The 23,899-nt window shown below is 36.5% G+C and overlaps 1 pseudogene; it reads right to left on the reverse strand.

Annotated features, from left to right (window-relative positions):
- LOC100403040 (heat shock protein HSP 90-alpha-like) overlaps positions 1-23,003 on the reverse strand; it is a 62,489-nt pseudogene extending 39,486 nt beyond the window's left edge.
- Between the last annotated feature and the right edge of the window lie 896 nt (positions 23,004-23,899).

A 23,899-nucleotide genomic window follows, 5' to 3' on the forward strand; every position in this document is an offset into this window, starting at 1 on the left:
CTTATAGTACTCTTAAATTAGACATTTTTACTTTAATGGGTATGTATTTTAAAAATGAATACATTGTAAAAATTGAAAAAAATGATAAACTGAAAAAATGAATTCTTCAATAGTTACTTGGTTCACAAGCATTTCTAATTCCTAGGAGTTTTTATCTTTGCATGTCATATAAATTCTATCAGTTTTGATGTAAGACAGTCACACTATGCTCAGTAAATGTATATTTGCAGTGTTCCTCTGTTATCATGTAACATTAATTCTTTTTAAAGCAATTGGTATTAGTTTCCTGAATCTGCTATATAAAGTACCACAAACTTGGTGTCTGAAAACAACAGAAATTTATTATCTCACAGTTCTGGAAACCAGAGTCCGAATCAAGGTGTTGATAAGCATGCACTCCCACTGGAGGCTCTCAGAATTTCTTTCCTAGAGCTTTGTGCTTCAAATCACTCCAGACTTTGGTCTCCATCAATTTAGAAAAGTAATTTTGCCAAAGTTAAGGGCACACCTGTGACACAGCCTCACGAGGTACTGGTGACATGTGCCCAAGGTGGTCGGGGTACAGCTTAGCTTTATACATTCTAGGAAGACATGAGAAACCAGTTAATAGGTGTAAGATGTACATTGGTTTGGTCTGGAAATGCGGGACCACTCAAAGCAGGGAGCTTTCATGTCATAGGTACATAAGGCATGAAAGATTGCATTTTTGGGGGTCTTTGATCAATCTTTCCCTGGATACACAATTTACATGTGAGAGAGGGGTAGAGAAACAATAATTTATGCTTTAGTCTGGCTCAGTGAATCTGTATTTTAACATAAACAATAGGGCAGCTGAATCAGTCAAAAATGCACTTTTCTCAGGTGAACAGAGGGATGACTTTGAGTTCTGTCCTTTGTCCTGCACCTATGAAAATAAGCTATCAATTTATATTGCTGGGTGGAATTCAACAGAACTGTTTTAGGGTAAAGATCTTGAGGCTCACAAGGAATTTCCTTGTGGACAAATTGTGAGAACTTTTCATCTTTGTAGATATTTATTTTTCCCCATTTTTCATCTTTGTACCTTTCTTTTTTTTTGAGACGGAGTTTCGCTCTTGTTACCCAGGCTGGAGTTCAATGGCGTGATCTCGGCTCACTGCAACCTCCGCCTCCTGGGTTCAGGCAATTCTCCTGCCTCAGCCTCCTGAGTAGCTGGGATTACAGGCACAGGCCACCGTGCCCAGCTAAGTTTTTGTACTTTTAGTAGAGACGGGGTTTCACCATGTTGACCAGGATGGTCTCAATCTCTTGTGTACCTATCTTATTTAGGAATAAAATGGGGGGCAGGTTTGCCTAACAGTTTCCAGCTTGACTTTTCCCTTTGGCTTAGTGACTTTGGGGTCCCAACATTTATTTTCCTTTCACAAGATGGTCTTTGGCTTCTAGCTGCAAAACTCCACTCTCTACCTCTGTCTTCACATGGTCTTTTTCTTTTATTTATTTATTTATTTTGAGACGGAGTTTCGCTCTTGTTACCCAGACTGGAGTGCAATGGCGCGATCTCGGCTCAAGGCAACCTCCGCCTCCTGGGTTCAGGCAATTCTCCTGCCTCAGCCTCCTGAGTAGCTAGGATTACAGGCACGGGCCACCATGCCAAGCTAAGTTTTTGTATTTTTAGTAGAGGCGGGGTTTCACCATGTTGACCAGGATGGTCTCGATCTCTTGACCTCGTGATCCACCCGCCTTGGACTTCCAAAGTGTTGGGATTACAGGCGTGAGCCACCACGCCCGGCGGTCTTGTTCTTATCTCTCAGTGTGTCTCTGTGTCTCTTTCTGTGTATTTTATAGGGATACTTGGATTTAGTGGATGATCAGGCTGATCATCCAGAGATCCTTAACTTAACTGCATTTACAAAACCCCCATTATTCTTGAATTAGGTCACATTCACAGGTTCTGGAGATCAGGAAATGAATGTATCTTTCAGGGTATTTTATCACTCAGTCTTATGGATGGACTCATGCAATCTCTATGATTTTTACTTGAGATCTGGTGTTCACATGAACACATGCATTTACTAAACTGCCATGTGTGACTTTGTTCCATTTAACCACCTTTGTTACTCTAAAACAGTAGCTGCATTGGCTAATCTGATCTCATAACAGCACTGATCTCAGCCTGACTGTATTATTTTCTCTCATTTGAATATCAGAACCTTTTTGATTTTTGTCTATGCTCTTCCATACAGGAGCTTTTACATCTGTATCTGCCCTCTCTACTACTGGGAACACGAAGCAATTTTCAGAATAGAGTTACAAAAATATTCTCTACTTCCCAAACCTATAACAAAAAAAAGCTGCTCTTAAGTTCTTTTTTTCAAAGGTTACAGAATAAGAGTTGAAACTAGTGTTTAACATGAAGCTACAGAAGCTCATTATCACTCAGCAGCTGACAGAAAAATGTTTTTTAGCCAGATTATGTAACATTTCTAGGTCCCTTGGCACACAACAATCACATCCTGTTGCCTCTTCGTGGGCAACTCATGTGAACTCACACCAAATATAAGTTTCTGTTTTAACTAATTCCCTATGGAAGTTTTGCTTGAATCTCTGCTTTAGTTGAAAGCGTTTCTAACTTGTTCCTTAACATTGATTTGGTAAAAAATATGAGCCTCTGAAAATTGTTTAGGGCTTATCCTAATACTGAAATTAAGTAAGCACAGACAATTAAAGGTGGAGACAAGTCATTTTTCAGTAGCTATTGATCTTACCAAATCCTCTCATCCATATTAAATGCAGGGATCATTAGCTCTCTTTCCATATTAATATTTGTAATGATTGTGGTGGAGCTGGAAATGATTATCTCAATAATTTTGATGGCAGTATTTTTGGAACCTATGCAAATAAGATGCCTCTCTGTGAACCATTTCCAGATTATCCATTTATACACCTTTCAACATGATAATTTCTTTAAAGGATGGACAAGATCTTTGAAACAAGTGCATTGTTAATTAGTGTATGGTAAATTTTCATGCATTTAAAAATTTGTTACTGTAAAAATCTCTCTTCTTTCTTACTGTTGGTTTATAGTACCCAGGGGCCCAACTGTGGATATAATTTCTTCTTCCAATTCTCCCATGCTCTGGCCTCTCTAAAATATTTCACAATGTGATGCAGACATTTTGATAATTTCTTTTTTTTTTTTTTTTTGAGACAGAGTCTTACTGTGCTGCCCATGCTGGAGGGCAGTGTCACAATCTTGGTTCACTGAAACCTCTGCCCCACCGGTTCAAGTGATTCTCCTTTGTCAGCCTTCCAAGTAGCTGGGATTATAGGCACATGCCACCATGCCCAGCTAATTTTCGTATTTTTAGGAAAGAAAGGATTTCACCCTCTTGGCCCAGCTGGTTTTGAACTCCTGACCTCGTGATCCATCCACCATGGCTTCCCAAAGTGCTTAGACCACATAACACATTTATCAGCTGAAAGCAAAATATTTTTAAAAATAAGTTTACATGTGTGCAGTCATGAGATCTGGGCTTTAGTCCTAACTCTGACATTCACCAGCTACCAAAGGAAAGATATGCTGATTTATTATTCAGTATCTCTTTTTCTTTATTGGTGAAATAATGGTTTTGACTGTTTAATAGCCATCGGGTTCCTTTTATCTTTGTTCATCTATGTTGAAGTAAGTAAGTCCTAGGTCATATACCTTTCTTCAGAAAGAGATATATATCTATTATTACAGATGATTTTAAAAGTGAGTAACTGCACATATCTGGCCAGAAGAGTGTTTTATAAAATAGATACAAACCTATCAAACTGTCCCTTTATATTTTATGCTACATGAATTGATCTGCCTATACAATTATTCATAGAAATTTGATTTATTTATACAGAATCAACTACAGACTTGAGTATATTTTTTTCCTACTTCTTGAATTTAAGATTACTGTATCCGACACTTCTTGTTTGTATATTTTGGAATCACATGAATAAACATCATTTATGCTTATTTCTTGAGTAGTTTAGATCAAAATTTGTATATGCCAAGTTTCTTAACAGTATTCCTAACATTTTGTCATTCAATGGTAGATACATAGTCAGTGACATAACTCAGTATCACATTAACCACAACATAATTCCTGTAACTGCTTTGTTTCCCTTTTACTTATAACAGATTTAAATATTTTTATAAAGAGTCATCTTTTTCCAGATATAAGATTTCAAGAAATACAGAATGCACATTAACATTGTCAGTCACAAGGTTAACTTTGCCAACTACTTACATCTAACATCACAAGTATGGTATCTTTAAAAAAAACTGTCTATCTTTCATCTGTCTATCTATCTATCTGTCTATCTATCTAGCTGTCTCGTTACCTCTCTACCATCTATCACCTTGTAAGACAAAGAACTCGAGGCAGCTCCTTTCTTAGCTTAATTAATCAAAATGACTTAAAAGAGGTTTTAAAACATTAAATTACTTTGGACTCTACAATAAGTGTCAATGAGAAATAAATATTTAATAATGCATTCTTTGGAAGCATTGTTATGGTCTTATTTAATTGAATATTAAACATTCAAATTCTTTCCTTTTTTATTTTTCCAACCAGAGAAAATATATTTCTACCTTTTCCTGCCTGAAATGAATTTACTAAATATAGGACTTTTGTGTACAATGAGAAGCATATCTCAACATAAACCAAGGCAAGACAAACTGTATTTTTCTACAGTACATTTAAGTCAAAGAGATTTTATATCTTATCAAAACTAAATATTTCATGAAGAACTAAACTCAAAAATTCATTCTCATTGAGAAATGAAGAGAAATACGCCTGTTATTGTTTTTTAACATTAGTCCTGTCACCTAAATAGGTGATGAGACATTTAATTCTAAACAACTTTGGTGAAATCTTCTGGAAAAAAATGTACCAGTAGCAAGTGTTCAAAAATCTGATACTGTTTTTTTTTTTTAAATTTTATTTCGTGCCAGGCACTATTCTAACCAAAGTAATGTATTACTGATATACTGAGTGCCCACAAAACCCTAGGAAATATAGTTGTTATGACATAGTTGAGGATATTGAGACTTGAGGTATTACATAGACCCAGGTCATCACGAATAGCAAAACTTATGATGAATCCTTCAAGGCTCATGCATGTGAACATGTATGCTACACTGCCTCATAAAACAAAGACTGAAAATTCTTGAAGCCACTTTCTAGCTTTAAAATTTCAGATAAAAAGAAGAGCTCTAACATATGTAAGAATGCATTGCTTAGCTGACTTTAATCCTTGTATGTTAATAATTTTGATCTATAGCAAGAATCATTGAACTATGGCCCACAGGTGGAATGTCACCTGCCACACTTTTTGAATTACCTGCCACTTTATTTATATATACCGAGAATGTCTTACACATTTTCTATGGTTGGAAAAATCAAAATAAGAATAAATTTCTTTTTAACTTATCTGTATTTGTTAAATCTTTTAAAGCCAAACATGATTCAGGCTCTATATTTCAATTTACAAGCTCTCTGAGTTATTTTTGAAGAGCTTTACAATATGCCTAGGTAAGCTCATAAATTTGTTCTTCCAAGTATACTTTTCTTTGGAAACCAAGCCCAGTGGAGAGTTTAATGTTCCAGTTTAAGGTATTTCTAGAGTCCTAGCAGGCACAGGGTTGGCAACTACAGCAGATGCAAAGTTGAAAAAGTAGATCTTAGAAGCCATAAAAATAATTTTCTTCTAAACACCAAGGTATATCTCAGAACACTTCAGTGGCAAACGATCTGGTCTACTAAGGAGTCCCACTTGATAGCTAAACCGTTTAGACCACAAAGTTAATGTTGGGTTACATACATCTTACAACACACATTACCTAAATCTGTTAAAATAAGCCAACGTGAAACTAGGAAAGCATTCCAGCTCTGCTTTAGTGCCTAAAGGATCACAACATCACTTAGAAGTAAATCTTATCTTCCTCTTGTAATAGTTATTGTCATGCCATTCAGAATCTTTAGATGTTAATAAAAACCAAGGAAAAATTCCTTGAAGATATATTATCAAAAGGAATAAAGATAGAGCATTGAATACATGTACAAGTCGTTCCTCATCTAGTGCTTGGTCTACTTCCATGCACGATGCATCATCTTCTCCTTTGAGAGGCAGCATTTCCTCAGTGATAGCAGCAGTGGTATCATCAGCAGTACGATCATATTCATCAGTACCCAGGTTGAGTTTGATTATCCTGTAGATCTTGTTAATATGTGTCTGGGAGATCTTCCAGACTGGATCCAGAACATAGGAGTGCAGCGTCATCAAAGCAAGGTGGGCCGGATGCGGTGGCTCACGCCTGTAATCCCAGCACTTTGGGAAGCCAAGGCAGGCAAGTCACGAGGTCAGGAGTTCGAGACCATCGAGGTGGAGGTTGCAGTGAGCCGAGACTGAGCCATTGCACTCCAGCCTCGGTGACAGACCAAGACTCCATCTCAAAAAACAAACAAACAAAAAACCAAGATGATCAGATCCTTCATAGACTAGTTTCTTGTCAGCCTCTGCTGTTTCCTTCAAGGTCTCTGTAGCGCAGTGGTCAGTATTTAGCTCCAGATGTTTCTTTGCTGCCATATAACCCATCATTGAATTATCTCTTAGGGCTTGAGACTTGGTGATTCCTTCCATGTTTGCTGTCCAGTCACACATGCTTGTGACAATACAGCATGGGGACGTCACCAATTGCTTTGCACAACTACCTTTTTGTTTTTTTTCTCCAATATATATCTTTCATGATTTTGCAGATATTCCCAAACTTCATTATTTTCTCTGTTTGTTTTCCTCTCTTCATATTCTGGAAGTTTCAAGCCTTCTTTGGTGACTGACACTAAAGTCTTCCCTTCAGAGTCCTTCAGCTGTTGGACATGGTACTCATCAGTTGGCTCAATCATACAGATTAGTTCTAGGCCAAACTTCCAAAGATGTTCCACAAAGGCTGCACGAGTGAGCTACCAGTCCTTGGTCTCACCTGTGACATAATGTAATTCTAGCTTTCCCTCATTCTGGTGCAACAGTCCTTGTAAGAAACCATTTCATCACCAGGAGCAGATGTGTTGCATTGATACGGCTAGTGAGCATGGAAGTGCTGGGTGGAGAGCGTTGTGTGTGATCCCTGACTGGGGCTCCGCCCCCAGGCCTGTGCCCACAAACCTAGGTAAGGACAGGCATTTCTGTTTTCATGCCCAAATATTGCAGTTTCCAAGACCACCTTGGCTGGCTATGTCCCCATCCTGTGCCTATAAAAACCCCAAGACTTTGGCAGCCACAGACACAAGCAGCTGGAGGTTGAGAGAAAAAAACTGTCAGAAGAGCATACAAGTGGCCGGATGTGGAAAGGAGTGGAAGAACACACCAACAGGCATCAGCAGAAGGCAGCAGGCTATCCACTGGCAGAACGACACGGATGCCCAGGGGAATCTGGCAACTGAACGATCGGACTCCAGGGGAAAACCATTTTCCCACTCCATACTCCTCCTGGCTCCCCATCCATCTGCTGAGAGCTACTTCCACCATTAAGTAAAACCTTGTATTTATTCTCCAAGCCCACGTGTAATCTAATTTTTCTGATACACCGAGGCAAGAATCCTGGGATACAGAAAGCCCTCTGTCCTTGCGATAAGGCAGAGGGTCCGACTGAGCTGATCAACACAAGCTACCTACAGACAGCAAAATTAAAACACACGCCCAAACTAAAACACACGCCCAGAGGTGCTTCAGGAGCTGTGAACATTCACCCTTAGATGCTGCAGGGGTCGGAGCCCACACGCCCCCACCTGCCCATCTGCCTGCTCCCCCTAGTGGTTTTGGGCAGTGGGGCACCGAAGAAGCAAACCACACCCTTATCACATGCCCTGCGAGGGGGATAAGGAAACTTTGCCCATCTCTGAAAGCTGCTTCCGATTTTGAGAGTCTTTGTGTATTTAAGCTTTATGTTTCTAGAGAACTGTTCATATAACTTTTTGTAGTTCTGTTTATCTTCTGCCAGTTCAGTGAAGAGTTCTAAGCAATTTTTGACTACTTTTTTCCTAGTAACTTTCAAAATGTTGTTTTGCTGCAACATCTCATGGAAAATCTTTAGAGGAAGATCCTCTGAGTCCACCACTTCTTTAATGAAGTTAAATATTCAGGTATTAGCTCCTCATAGTTTTCCATGATGAAAACTCTCTGTACATAGAACTTAATGTCATTTTTCTTTTTGATTTTAAATAAGTATAAAGGAGCATGTCTTGGGACAAAAACAAGATCTTTGAACAATATTTCTTGACATATAAAAATTACCTGAAATGCAAGTTTCTGTGTTCATAAATAATGTTTTTTTGAAACACAGTCATGCTTCTTCATTTATTTTAAATTATTATTATTTTTTTTTTGAGAGAGAGTTTTGCTCTTGTTGCCCAAGCTGGAGTACAATGGCACAAACTCAGCTCACTGCATCCTGTGCTTCCCAGGTTCAAGCAATTCTCCTGCCTCAGCCTCCAGAGTAGCTGGGATTACAGGCACTAACCACCATGCCAGGCTAATTATTTGTATTTTTAGTAGACATGGGGTTTCACCGTGTTAGCCAGGCTGGTCTCGAGCTCCACCTCAGCCTCCCAATATGCTGGGATGACAGGCATGAGTCACCGCACCTGGCCATGCATCTCTATTGCTCTATTTTCTGTGGTTCTATGGTTCCTTCTGCACTACAACATTGATTCCAGCAGTTGCAATGGAGAAATTTGGCCTGAAAAGTTGAAAACATTTACTATTTTGTCATATAAGAAAAAGTTCATGGATCCCTTGCCTACAACACTCACCAGGAAAACATTGTTTATGTTTAGTTGAGCATATAAAATCAATACATGATTATTTTGCACATATATGACAATTGCTGTCAAAGAACCCTGAGGGATAAAAAACAGGACAAAATTTGGACCTTGAATTATGCCTCAAAAGTAGCAATTATTAAAAAATGAGAACAGCTAACAACTAAAATATGAGTATTGATTTAATATGCAATCACATTTCAAATAAAGAATCAGATCAATGTTGAAATATATGAGGAAAATTTCATGCAGAGGAAATAGCTGTGCTTTTAAGGCTGGGATCTTTTGGTTAGATATAGGAAGGGAGAGGTGTGACTTCATTTTACAGCAGGAAACTAGAGGAAAGACAAAGAGCTGGTCAGTCCTGTAGTTCCAGCCTTTTGGGAGGCTGAGGCTGGAGGAATGTTTGAGGCCAGAAGTTTCAGGTTACAGTGAGCTACGATTACACCACTGCACTACAGTGCAGGTGATAGGACAAGACCTAGTCTCAAAAAAAAAAAAAAAAAAAAAAAAAAAAAAAAAAAAGAAAAAAAGAAAAAAAGAAAAAGAAAAAAACAAAGAAAAAGAAGGAAGAAAAAGGCAAAATGGTGATGGTTAGTGTTTGAGAAGACATAAATGTAGACGCAGACTCTGGTGAAGAGAAGACCATGATTTACATGCCCAAATACAACTGTCTTGCCAATGTAGTATGTAGTTCTGGTCCCCCTGTCTCAAAAAAAAAATTCTTTTAAACTTTAAGACTAGGTCCCCAGGTGCCTCAAGGGCTTACCAATTTGGTTTCATTTTTGTGGTTCAAGAAACATTTTCTTAAATGCACACTCCACCCCACCCCCCGCCACCCAGCGACATGGTGTTTTCTTTAACCTCACAACCAAATACCTAAATGTTATTTGAGACAGCTCTGTCATCTTGGATATATGATATATGAGAATTTTGACCTTCCTTAAATCTTCAACATTTCTGGATCATCCTGTTACATGTTTCTGGAAAGTTTCCTATCCCTTTAGCCTCACCAACTAATTCACAACTATTTCCTATCCCTTTAGCCTCACCAACTAATTCACAACTATTTCCTATCCCTTTAGCCTCACCAATTATTTCACAACTTCTGTGTTCCTAAAGCTTATAATTTCAATTATTTTTTCACATTTACTAGATTATTCTACTTTTCTATTTATAGGAAAATCAAAACTATAAGGCAAAAAATTAGTTGAATTCCTTTTCCTTCATTGATACATTTAACTGTACCAACACCTTAGCATGTCTCCCTTCTGCAAATGTTAAAAAAAAGAAAAAAAATCCTGTTTTCCAAATGCAATCTACTTACCTGACTTGGAGTTTTGCCCTTGCCCTCTCTCTGGAAATTTGGCTCAATTTCATGTCTTTCAATCTACCTATCGGCATCTTCCCCTCTACATGCAAACACATGCAACAAAGCATCCCAGGATTACTGACATCTCACAAGGCTCAGACTTAGGTCTTTCCTCATTCTGCATATCCTGTCTGGGCAATTTTATTAATACTTGTGTCTGAGACTCCCATTTATTGGAAGTTTTCTAAAACTCTCTCTCATCTCTTATTAATTTAAAATATATCAATCTTTCTAATCTGTTTAAATTTTAAACAATTTAAAATCTATTAATCTGAATCTAACAATTGCCAACTTCTTTTGATTTTTATGTACCTTCTGCTTTGGTCTGAATATGCTTCCCAAAATTCACGTTTTTTTTCCCCCAAGTTTATAAAGTTATTTTGCTTCTATTTTTACAGAAAAATCAAATATATAAGGAAAAAATTTAGTTACTTTTCCCCCTCCATTTATCTATACCAACACCTGAGCATGCCTCCTTCCATGCCTCCAGCATGCCTCCATTCATGTGTTGGATTAATCACCAGTGCAGTAGTATTGGGAGGCAGGGCCTAATGGGAGGCATTTAAGGTCTTGAGGGGTCTGCTTTCATGAATGAATCAGCCTTGCCATTAAAAAGGTTCATTAGAGTGAGCTCTCTATCTGCCTTCCACCATATGAAGACATAGCAAGAAGGCCCTTATAAGATGCTAATACCCTGATCTTGAACTTCCCAGCCTCCAGAATTGTGAGAAAGAAAGATGTACTTTATTTTTTTATATATCACCCCATCTGCGGTATTCTGCTATAATAGCACAAAATAGACTAAGACAACCTTTTACATTGCCTATTCCAGAAAATTGAACCAAAATGTATTGTTTTTCAAAAACCAAGAAACCTCCATTTTTGCACTAAATCCCTGGTTCTAAGATTCCATGTTAACATTCAGAAAATATTTTGTTTCTTAATAACCCCCTAACTATCTGTTCTTTACATGCTATTTTCTACTTTTCTGCATGATACTCTTATTTTTTTTCCAATTGAATTGTTCCTCTTATTTCTTATTGTTTTCCCTCCCCTCAGGTACATGCTTGCCCAATCAATCACCCCTGTTCTATTCCTGTCCTACTAGCCTCTCAAACCTAAGAATATAATCATGCCATTAACATGGTTTTGAAATTGCCCTGTTCATTCCAATAATTTCCTTTTGGATGTAGGATAGACATTTAAAACATGTAAACGGCTTGAAGCCCTTCATGGAATCTCTATTGAGTCTGCTCTCCTCCCCTCCTTCCCTCACAGTTTATGCTTCACTCTTCCTCACTCTGGCAATACCACACTTTCTCATAGTCTTGTACAATTATAGTTGTCTTCCCAGGACAATAAAGATCCCAGGTCCTTTGATTTTCTGATTTGCCTGAAAGAAAATTCATCTTCTGGCTTGACTTCAAACCCTGTATTTTCTGTTGAGCCCACTCTGATTTCTCCAGATGAACTCAAATAAAACAGCAATAATGTTTCATGCTTATTAAAAATATGCATTGTATAGAGCTTTCATGTTAATTTCTAATCTGCTTATTGTGTCTATTTTTCACCAGATGTAAGCTCTTGAAACTTCTTCAAAAGGCATATTCTTCCCTCTCTTATGACAATTTACATTGTAGTGCTGTAATTCAGCTTTTAATGTAGGAAAAATAACTTTAGATGATGAGCATGAGATCCTTAGATCCACCAAACTTCATCATTGCCATTATCTTTATCAGGAGTGACATCTATTTCAGTGCTTACTGTGCCAGTCATTATGTGAAAAACATTCATAAAATTATATCTTTTAATACTTGAACCATTTTTCAAATTATATAATAACATATTCCCTTTATAGATGATAAAGCTGAATCAAGAGATTCTTCAGGTTGCCTCGAGTCTATATTCTTAACATTAAACTATATTTTCTGAATCCAAGGATTAATTCACAAATTAATTTTAAGTGCATATCTTCTCCAGTTTTGTTACTGACTAATCTCCATAAATAACAAAACTATTTGCTGCTTTACTTGAATTTTTAATGTCAATCACACAGTTTCATGATGCAAGAATATGGGCATCTGTCATCATACGTGAAAGACACATAAGGATTTTATTAGACAGCCTAGTTGGTCCAATTGAACTATGTTGAACTGACAAATTACAATGTGCAATTCTAATTGCCGTTCAGCACATGACATAGGCTAAATGTGATCTTACTCTGTGATAACAGAGGAAGCATGACATTCACATTATGAGAGGTGATCATCTACCTCTAATTGCCGTGGGTTAGACTCCACAGAGAGAACTACTCTCAGTGATGGATGTAGTAGGTTCAAAGACAGCTAAAGTAAATGGGTGAGAATTTCAAATACAGCAAATTTACAATAAAAACAAAAGATACTGGAGTATTTTACTAGAATGGACAAAGAGTTGCTTTCCAAGTATTTGAAGAACATTTCTGTGGAAGAGAAACTGTATTTTGATTTGATTTTTTTATGTCCCTATAAATTAGAACTAGACTTAGTGGTTGAAGCAAGCATGTCCTGAGATGAAATGACAGCATGAAGACTCATGGAAATCACCAGAGCTGGAATAACCAGGCATATCTCAGATGGAGGTTTAGTGGGGATGGTACAGAGTTTAGTTATTAGAAGAAAATTTGGACTACAAATTTAAGATCTAACCAGTCCTGTTTTTCTGTGATGTGAAATCATATTGCTATTGACTTATTAAATTTTCAAATTTGTTAAGCATTATGTGTATACTTCATTCGTAATTACATACTTTAAAAAAGGAATCAGGGGAGTTCACCACTTAAAAAAAAGTGAAGTGTTTCTTCCATTGTAGAGACTTTGATAAGTGCAATGCATTGCCATGACATGCAAGATCACTTCCACATTTTAATGTCAAAACTTGATCTATTGCAAAGCCAAGTGAATTGTTATTCAGAGAAATGGAAAATGTATCTAAAAGTGTCCCCATAAATCTGTTGCCAGATTGCGGTTTACACCAGACTTTAAACATTTAGAATGATGGAAAGTAAACATCATAAAATGATCTAAAATTATATCGAATCTATCAGAAGAATCCTTCATAGTATAACGTGAAATGGACATGCTTTTACAGCACTATCAATTTTGTGCTGAGTTTAAACATAAAAAATACTTTTTGGCAATATTTTCATATTAATAAATTATTTTCAGGGGAAACATTTTAAAATGAAAAGAAAATGGCAAAATAATTTTTAATATCAGAAGATAATTTGATAAATAAAAGAAAGCCATAAAATGAAATACATATGGTTATATAATATGAAAGTTGCCAGAGAAAATAGTTTACTTTTCAAAGTTCTCCTAAGATTAAAATTTCAATCAGGACTAATTTTATTAAAATTGAACCCGATTAAAATTATTTTGAACACTTGGATGGGTCAATTACTATCAGTAAGACTGTGTGGAATTCTATACTTCAAATTCTTTTTTTTTTTGAGACAGAGTTTCACTCTTGTTACCCAGGCTGGAGTGCAATGGTGAGATCTTGGCTCACCGCAACCTCCTCCTCCTGGGTTCAGGCAATTCTCCTGCCTCAGCCTCTGAGTAGCTGGGATTACAGGCACGCGCCACCATGCCCAGCTAATTTTTTGTATTTCTAGCAGAGACAGGGTTTCACCATGTTGACCTATCTCTCGACCTCGTGATCCACCCGCCTTGGACTCCCAAAGTGCTGGGATTACAGGCGTGAGCCACTACGCCCGTCCCTCTATACTTCAAATTCTAACCTGACTCAGTGTAATAGAATTTCAAATACAAATTATATTATTTATAACAGGAGAGGATTTTATGCTTTAAAATGCTACTATATGGGTACTAGAGAACATTTTTATATTAACCAAGTAAAATATTTAATTTACACCCAATAGTAAAGTTTAAAAAATTTAAAACATTTGCTTCATTCAAATTTACTAAATTGCAACTTCCAAGTAGACATCATTGCCTCCTCTGCGTCCCGAAAATTTTACTTCATTTTCAAAAATGTGAATATGGGTTGATAAATGTTCTCTACTATCTTGGAAAGAGTTGCAGCTACCCTTGAGAATTAGTTATTCTTTTTTAGTGACTGAATCCCCATGAGGTCTTCGACTTTCTAGTCATCTGTACTCACACAGTACCTTCTATTGTTTCACACTGAATACTAAACTCATAATATTTCAGAGACTGGGATACATTTCTAGATGATAGAATTGTGATATACAATTCTTAGGTTATAAAAATAAAGAAATTGAAAGATCATTAACCAGCGCATGTTCATCCCTTGCATACAGAGTATAAACCAAGTGTAGGCTTGTCAGTAGCTCTTACATAGAGAATTTAGTATCACATAATCACCTCCCCTCCACAGACATAAAAGTCACTGTGGCCACAGTATCTGTCTTAAGATGCTGTACTGGTAATCTCTACTCATCTATTGTAATTACTTGAAAAAAAAATCTATTACCTATTCCAACTCTAGAACTTGAGGGTCCAGTGTAGGCTAAAGAATAGACAACACAACTTGTAAATACATTAAGAATTCTTAGGAAATAGAAAGTGCTATTGCTAAACTTTTATATTGCTTTAATATTGATTAGCCTCTTTTCTGTCAATTACAGTAAACATCAGTTAAGGGAAAACATTGGGAAGGAAAAATCAGAAATTCTCTTGCTTTTCAGTGAAGACAATTTGCTGCTTATAAAATATGTAGTCATGAACATAGGACTGCATGTATCTTTTTGGCATCATGATCTATATTCTTTTAGGTATATACCCTGTAATGGAATTGCTGGGTTGAATGGTAACTGTTGTATGTTCTTTGAGAAATCTCCAAACTGCTTTTCACAGTGCTGCACTATTCACAATAGCAAAGACATGGAATCAACCTAGGTACCCATCAATAGATTGGATAAAGAAAATGTGGTAGGATACACTGTGGAATACTATGCAGCCATTAAAAAAGATGAAATCATATCTTTTGCAGCAACATGGATAGAGCTGGAGGCTGTAATCCTAAATGAATTCACACAGAAACGAAAAACCAAATATTACATGTTCTCACTGTAGGTGCTAAACATTAAGCACACAAGAACACAAAGATGGAAACAATCGATACTATGCACTACTAGGTGGGGAAGGATAGAGGGGGATTGGGTTGAAAATACCTGTCAGCCACTATGCTCACTATCTGGGTACAATATACTCATGTAACAAACCTGCACATATATTCCCTGTCTCTAAAATGAAAGTTTAAATAAAAAAACTTCCTAAGTAGTAATGTTATGCAATTGTAATTGTTAACAGTTATTTAGTGTTTTCATGAGTGTGGAGTAAAGGAACTGGAAGGTTACAATTACCAAATAATTGACAAAAAAGAGAAAATAATTTTTATGAACACAATGAACAGCTCACTCATAACTCAATGGGTGGGGTAACAGAGCATCATGGAGAGTCCCCACATAATATTAACAACATCATAATAACATATAGGAAAATGTTAGACTTAGAAGAAGACGTACATTAGGCAACAAAAAGCCCTCAGAATAGTGGATATTTATTTAATGTAAATAAAATACTCAATTAGAGAAACAATTTTTTAAAACTAGAGCTTAGATCCACTTTAGGAAATAGTTGTAAAACAATATTTCTTTCTTCCTTCAAAAATAGTTTTGAGTGTAATAAAATTTATTAAGAATTAGAGTAAACTTTACATATATATAATCTACTAAAATACTTTTATGTTATAAATTAAAGCAAAAATGTAATTATGTCTCTATGCTAGAAATTTTAAGGGGACTCAAATATTCTACTTTGTGATTACTTTTTTTTGCTCTCCTCCTCAGAGCGGTGAACATCTAAATATATGCAGTCTGTGTTCTACCCCAAAGTTTCTGCTACTTTATAACTGAGAAGATGACATTTTTTGTGATAATAATTGTCAACACAACTTTGTAAAAATCAGACCTTGGAAATGCAATACTTTAGAGAAATCTCTTTGATCTTTAAGTAATGTTATTGAGCTGTAAGTTATTTTACATTATACATAGGTACTTATATTTCATTATATGAAATAAACTATGCACTTGTGTGTTTTTTGATATTGGGAATTAAAAGAATCTATTCAAATATTTTTATTAGAATGTCAGAAATACTTTCTAAAATGATATAGTTAGTTAATTCTCTCTGTGAACTCAAAAAACCCCATGAATTTTCAAGTTACGTCCAGTTGTATGGAAATGGTCAATTCCCAATGTCTCCTCGGCATAATAAATTAAATTCATTAGATGGAAACTCTAAACTAAAATAATTCTAAAGGGCCCTATAGACTCTCTAAAGGTGTCCCTTACTCACCACTAAAATATAACTGACATTAAAATAAAGCACTTTAATATACTTTGCTGCCATTACCATTCACTAGAGAATTACAGCCATTGAAATGAGGGCCTGTTTTAAGTGCTTCTTACTCATAGCTCACTGACAATTTAAAAAATTTGTGTAATACCATAAAACAGTCAATGGAAAATCAAAACATCATATGCACAAAGCTTATTTTCCTACAGCAAAAAAATTGTGCTTTTACTACAGACAACAAATACTTTTACAGCCAGCATTTCATTCAAAATTATATGGAAGCATCTTGCTTACTAGGTGAGACATCTAGCTATCTTTCAGTATTATATCTTTTATTGGCTTGATTGGGGTGCCACTGACATACAGCAAACTGCATATGTGTAAAGTGTTAACGAAGATATTTGACAGATATCAGCACTATGATAATAAATCTATGATATACATCACCTGCAAAAGTTTCTTTGTGCCACTAAGTAATCCCATTTTCCTATTTCCATTCCACTCAACCCTTAATCCCAAGAAATTTGATCAGTTTTCTATCACAATAGATTGTTCACATTTTCTAGACATTTACATAATTAAAATAAAATGGCATGTACACTTTGTCTATCTTCCTTCACTCATAGTAATTACTTGAGATCCATATAGAGTAATATAGTGATGTATTATAATAGTTCATTATTTTCTGTTTATAGGCACATCATTGCTTCTACTTTGGGTTATTACAAATGATATTGCTATAAATATCTATGTACATGTCTTTGCAGAGTATGTGTTTTTATCTATGTTGGGTAAATGCTGAAGAGCCGGATCATATGGTAGATACATATATAGCTTTTAAAGAACATGCCAAAATGTTTTCCAAAATGGTTTTGCTATTTTGCATTCCATTAGCAGTGTAATAAAGTTACAGTTTCTCTACATCCTCAATACTTGGTAGGGTCAGCTATTTTAATTTTAACCATTCTAATTTGTGTGCCTTTGTGTCTCATTGTAGTATAAATTGGAATCTCCCTTAAAAAATGTTGTCTAATATATTTGTCCATATGTGTGGTTGTTTCAGTCAGGAAGATAAATCTTGTCCAGTTCCCTCATCTTGGTCAGAAATATTCAACCTTGACTGCATTTTCTTCTCTACTATCTCAATGATATCCTTCTTTGAATCATTACAAATACCGTGTAATCAGATGTTGTGCTTGGAAGCAATGAAAATTAACCCTTAAGTTCCAAGAAAGCAGACACTGTTCTGTTCATTGTCATAGTCTTACTCAGGACATTTTCTGTGAGATAACCACAAACACTACATTAATGATTAAAATATAGGGAAAAATACATTAAATAGATGCTCTAATAATATTTATAAACTTAATTATAATTAATGCATCTTATAATTAGTAGCATTAAAAAATTATAAGGTGTATTACTATACTGAACATACGCACTAGCTATGTTCAATGAGGAATGTCTGCATTATTAATGATGTTTTATCATATAAAGGATTTGATTGTTGTAATAATATGCTAATACTATGATATACAATGCTTTGTGTAGTCACAATGACTCCAACTTTCTTTTTAAATAATTGTACAGTCCACTCTAATAACAGGCTTTGGGAGCACAGAGCTTGCATTGATGACTCATCATTTAACACTTTTTTTTTTTTGTTTTTTACTTCTTTCATAAATACAATTAATAGTAAAATTTCCTTTGGAGTTAAATAGCCTTTATCCAATTTTAAGCACCCCAATGCATTTTAAATATGGAAAGCATTTTGTGTTATCATTATAATATAGAGTTGGAATACATGCAAGGCAATGCCTATTCCATGGGAAGTAGTAGATACATCAAATTAACCATACCCAATCATTCTCTAAAGAAGAAAAGAGAACACCACTCTGATCTACAATTATTTTCAAATATAAATTGGTGATTTTCAGCCACGAGGAGTGAGGTAGTTTCTGCTTTTCTTATTAGTTAATTTTTTTAAAGTACTTAGTATAATTTATAAATGGAGCATGATGTTAGAAACTCCATCAAAACATTGTATATTTTTCACTTAAACATTTTTTTGCTTCTAAAAATTATTTAAACATAGTACATCAATGAAGAAAAAATATACTAGACCTCATTGTTAATTATGATCAGCAGTAATTTTCAGAAAATATTCTAGAAACAAAAAATATTAAACATTATTGAGCTCAAAATTATCACAGTGGAATCTTTATTTCATACACACACATACTGGAGTTGTTTTCTGTTTTCTGTAAAGATAAAGAAAAACAAAAGTCTTTTTCCTGAATTCTTTACTGTGTACCCTCAACAATGCCAATCAATGCACAGAAAAGAATGGAGGCCAGGAACAATGGAGCAATACAGGAGAGTATAGGAACTCAGCACGTCTCCTGAATGTGTAAAGTAAAAAGAGATATGCAAAAGTCAATGGAAAGATATTTCTATTTGTGTGTGTTTGTGTGTGTGTGTGCACTCACACATACCCACACAATAGTGAAGACAGCCCAAACAGGAAAAAATATCGATCAGTTTCAGTTTTTTGCCGCCTAAAATGCTGTTTAACCTTAGGGAATAAAAATTTATGTCCTAATGGGGAATCTGTTTTTACTTAGATTCCTAAGTGCAACAGAGAAAACTGAGCAGAACACACACAGCCATAAACAGTAGAAATTTTGGTTTCTGAAATAAACAGCTCTGTGGGCCTTTATACATAGAAAACAATTCCTGAAATTATTGGTAAAGGTATTACACACAAGGCATATTATTTCAGCAACCTTTTTCAGTGGTTGTCAAGCCTACGAAGTCTCTGAATGAACATTATCAATAAAGACTATATATATGTGAATCAAAAATAAAATTCCACAGCCCCCTCAACCATATGAATAGACTTCCTCCTCAGCCAGGTCACTATTACAATTTAACTGGAGAGACTGTTTCAGGTCATGATGGGAAGTGAGTGTTGGACATGCCTCATTACGTGTCTCCGGCCTTAACATTAACATAGACTTTAAGTCTAATAAGAAACATTTGACAGCCTGTTCTTTCTGAAGCCTGCTATCTGATAGCTTCCACTGCAAATAAGAACATTTTTCTCCACAACCTCTTATCTTAACCCAGACATTCCTTGCTATTGATCCCAGGCCTTTAGAGAAACTCAACTAATTTTCAACCAGAACATTTTAAGTCTACCTATAAGCTGGAAGCCCCCTGCTTTGAGAAGTACTGCCTTTCTGGATCAAGCTATTGTATTTCTTAAATGTATACGATTGAAGTCTCATGTCTCCTTAAAATGTATCAAACCAGGCTGCACCCAGACCAACTTGGGCACATGTTTTCAGGATCTCCTGAGGTCTGTGTCATGGGCCGTGGTCACTCATATTTGGCTTAGAATAAACCTCTTCAAATATTCTACAGAGTTTGACTATTTTTGTCAACATATAAAAGGACCTTTGTTTAACTAATAAACTGATGGTGAAATAAGAAGACTAAATACATGAAAACAGTATATTGGCACGGACTGAAATGATGCAGTCAGTGTGGGGTTTGCAACAAGGCTATGGTGATACAAAAATACGAATCAGAACAGACTTTTAGGCTTATATTGCAAAGGACTCATTTTCTTTGGGGGAAAAATAGGGAAATTATTAAGTTGTCTTTAATGGGTAATAATTTTATATTTTTATTGTATAAAGCAGTATAATAATCCCCCTCCAAGATTTCCATGTTCTAATCTTTAAACCTGTCTTAGCATAGGAGACTTGTAGATCTGATTAAAGATGCAGACTTTGAGATGGGGAGATTATTCCGAATTATCTGGGTGATCTCTATGTAATTACATGAGTCCCAACTCTGATCAGAGGGAAACGTGACTATAAAAGAATGATCATAGGGATATTATGTTTCTGGTTTTGAAGATGGTAGAAGTGATGAACAAAGCAAATTTGGTAACCTTTAGAAGCTGAAAAAGGCAAGGAGGTGGGTTATCCTCTAGAACCCCTGGAAAAGAACATGAGTCTGCTAACACCTGAATTTCAAACACTGAGACTATGTCAGATCTCTGACCCATATAAATGTACAATGATAACTTTGCATTGTTTTAAGTCAATAAATTTATGGTAACTTGGTATGGCAGCAATAGTATATTAATAAAGCTTATCCATAAACTTAATTTAACCTAATTATATAATAAAGTATATTAAACTCTTACTACATATAAATTCAGACTTCTTCAACTAAAATCAATGATGCCTTTTTTTTTTTTTTTTTTTTTAGACACAGTCTCGTTGTCACCTAGGCTGGAGTGCAGTGGGGTGATCTCAGCTCACTGCAACCTCTGCATGCAGGGGTCAAGCAAATCTCTGCCTCACTCTCCTGACTAGGTGGGATTATAGGTGCCCATCACCATGCCCGGTTAATTGTTTTTGTTTTTGGTATTTTTAGTAGAGACAGGGTTTCACCATCTTGGCCAGGCTGGTTTTGAACTCCTGATCTCATGATCTAAAGTGCTGGGATTACTGGCATGAGCCACCGTGACCAGCTAATGTTGCATTTTCAAATGTAAGAACTTAATACACATTAGAGATAGCTAAAGCTAGACATCTGCACAATTAAGTCCAAGCTCATCACTAACTTTAAAGGGTAAAAGTTGGTATGTCATACTTTGTAGTGCCACTATAACAAATTACCACAAATTTAATGAATTAAAACAAAACCTATTTTTAATGTATAATCTCCATGGGCAGGAAGTCGAGAATAACAATGGCTCCATGGGTCTCTGCTTAGAGTCTCACAAAGCTGAAGTCAAGATTTCTGCAGGGCTGTGCTCAGGTGTCAGTCTCCCTGTTGGTTATTCATCTCAGCTTCTAGAGATCATTCTCATTATAAGCCTCTTGGCTACTTTGTTCACTTTGTGCTGCTATAACAGACTCACAGACCGGGTAATTTATAATTGACAGTTCTGGAGGCTAGGAATTTCAAGATCAAGGGGCTGACATCTGGTGAGAACTTTCATGTTGTATTACCTCATGTCAAAAAGGCACAAAGAGGGCATAAGAAAGAGAAGAGAAAGTAAATCTCATTCTTTTATAGGGTACTCACTTCCAAGATAATAAACACAGTTTCATGATAAGAGTATTAATCTATTCATGAGGGCATAGCCCTCAAGGCTTTATCACTTCAAAAAGGTCCACCTTCCAACACTTGACTAGAATTAAATGTCTAACACATGCTGTTTGGGAGACACGTTCAAACCACAGCATTCTGCTCCTGGACCTCCAAATTCATATTTGTCTCACATGCTGAATATATTTATTCAAAAGTCCAAACTCCAGATTCTCATCTAAATCAGCTACAGATAAGACCCAAGGCATGGTTCATTATGCGGGAACCCAGCCCCTCCAGCTGTGAGCCTGTGAAATGAAAGCAAGTTATCTGCTTCCGAAATACAGTGGTGGGACATGCTCAGGATAGACATATTTATTCCAAAGGGAGGAACATGTGCAAAGAAAGAAGTAACAGGTTTCAATTATGTCCAGAACCCAACGCAACATATAACATTCAATCTTAAGACTCCAGAATAGACTTCCGTTCTGTATGCTGCCTCCTGAACACACTGAGGCAGAGCTAGGGAACCTAAGGCTGTAGGTGGCCCTGTACCCATGGTATTGCTGGGCTTAGACCATGCAGTAGTTTTCATGAATTAGTCTCCTGCCTGTAGCTCCCTCAGGCTGATGTTTCATGCTGGTAGCTTTACAGTGCTAGGGATTCTATGGTGGTCTTGCTTCCATGGCTCCACTAGGCATTTCCCTAGTGGGAACTTTATAACATGGCTCCAGCCTCATGGTTCTGTTCAGCATTGTCCTAGAGTGGGCACTCTTTGGTGGTTCTGCCCCTGAGACAAGTTCCTGCCTGTTTCAGATAGTCCCCAACATTCTTTGAAATCCAGGTGGAGGAAGTCAGGCACTCAGAACTTTTGCATTTTATGCACCTGCAAAAGTAGCTCCACAAAGACTCCAACAAGGTTTCCACCTTGTACCATCCAGAGCAGAAGGTTGAGCTGCACCTGGTCCTGCTTGGGCCCCTGCTGAGGCAGCTGAGGAGCACTGCATAGAAATGCATGAAGCAGACACTTGATGCAATGCAAGACAGCAAATGCTGAAATTCCCTGGGTGAACCTCTGCCTCTCTTTTGACACATTTTCTTCCCCCAGGCCTAGGTACTCTGTGCCTGTAATTGGAGGGGCAGTACGAGTACTCTTCCAAGTGCCTTTGGGATCATTCTTTTATTATCCTGATGAATACCCTCTGGCTTCATTTGATTCATCCCAATCTCCTTATCAAATGGACACTTGGCCACACGCTTGATTTTTCCTCTTGAAAATCCTTCTTCAATCTCTACCATATAACCAGACTGAAAATGTTTCACAAGCCTGAATTCTGTTTTCCTTTTAGTTATAAATTCTGTCTTTAAATTATTTTTTTCACACACTACTATATGCAATTAAAAACCACACAGCATCCTGAACACTTTTCTGCTTAGCTATTTCTTCTGCCAAATATCTTAGTTGGTTCTAAAATGCTGTCTTTCATAAAGCCCCAGTACACTGATACAATTCAGCTAAGCTCTTTGCCAACATATAACAAGAATGGCATTTTCTCCAGTTTCTAATACCTTCTCCCTCATTTTCATCTGAGCCCTCATCAAAATGGCCTTTACTGTCTATATTTTTACCAATATTTTGGTCATGACCACTTAAATCATGTCTTAGGGGGTCCAGACGTTCCCTACAGTTCTTCTCTTCTGAGCTGCCACCAGAATTGCCGTTAGTGCTTCTATGACAATCTGGGCTTTTTGTAGCATGTCCTTCCAAATTCTTTCAGTCTCAACCCATCACCCAGATCCAAAGCTGCTTCCACATTTTCAGGGATTTGTTACAGCAACACTCACTCTCCAGTCCTGATTTTCAGTCTCAGTCCATTTTGTGTTGCTTTTATAGAATACTACAGACTGGGTAATTTAACAGAGATTCATTTTAACAGAAATTAATTGGCTCACAGTTCTGGAGCCTGGAAAGTCCAAGATCAAGGGACCAGCATCTGGTGAGGGCCTTTTTGTTGCGTTGTCTGATGGCAGGAGGGCAAGTAAAGGGCAACAAAGGGAGAGAAAGAAGGACCACACTCCTGCTTCTATAAGAAACCCATTGCCATGCTGCTGCAATGAAACATCAATGTTTCTATAAAGGTGAGAATCCTCAACCTACACTTCTCTTAAACACCTCCCCTTTCAACACTTGCATT

The sequence above is a fragment of the Callithrix jacchus genome, chromosome 21 (genome assembly GCF_049354715.1).
Source record: "Callithrix jacchus isolate 240 chromosome 21, calJac240_pri, whole genome shotgun sequence".
Taxonomy (NCBI): domain Eukaryota; kingdom Metazoa; phylum Chordata; class Mammalia; order Primates; family Cebidae; genus Callithrix; species Callithrix jacchus.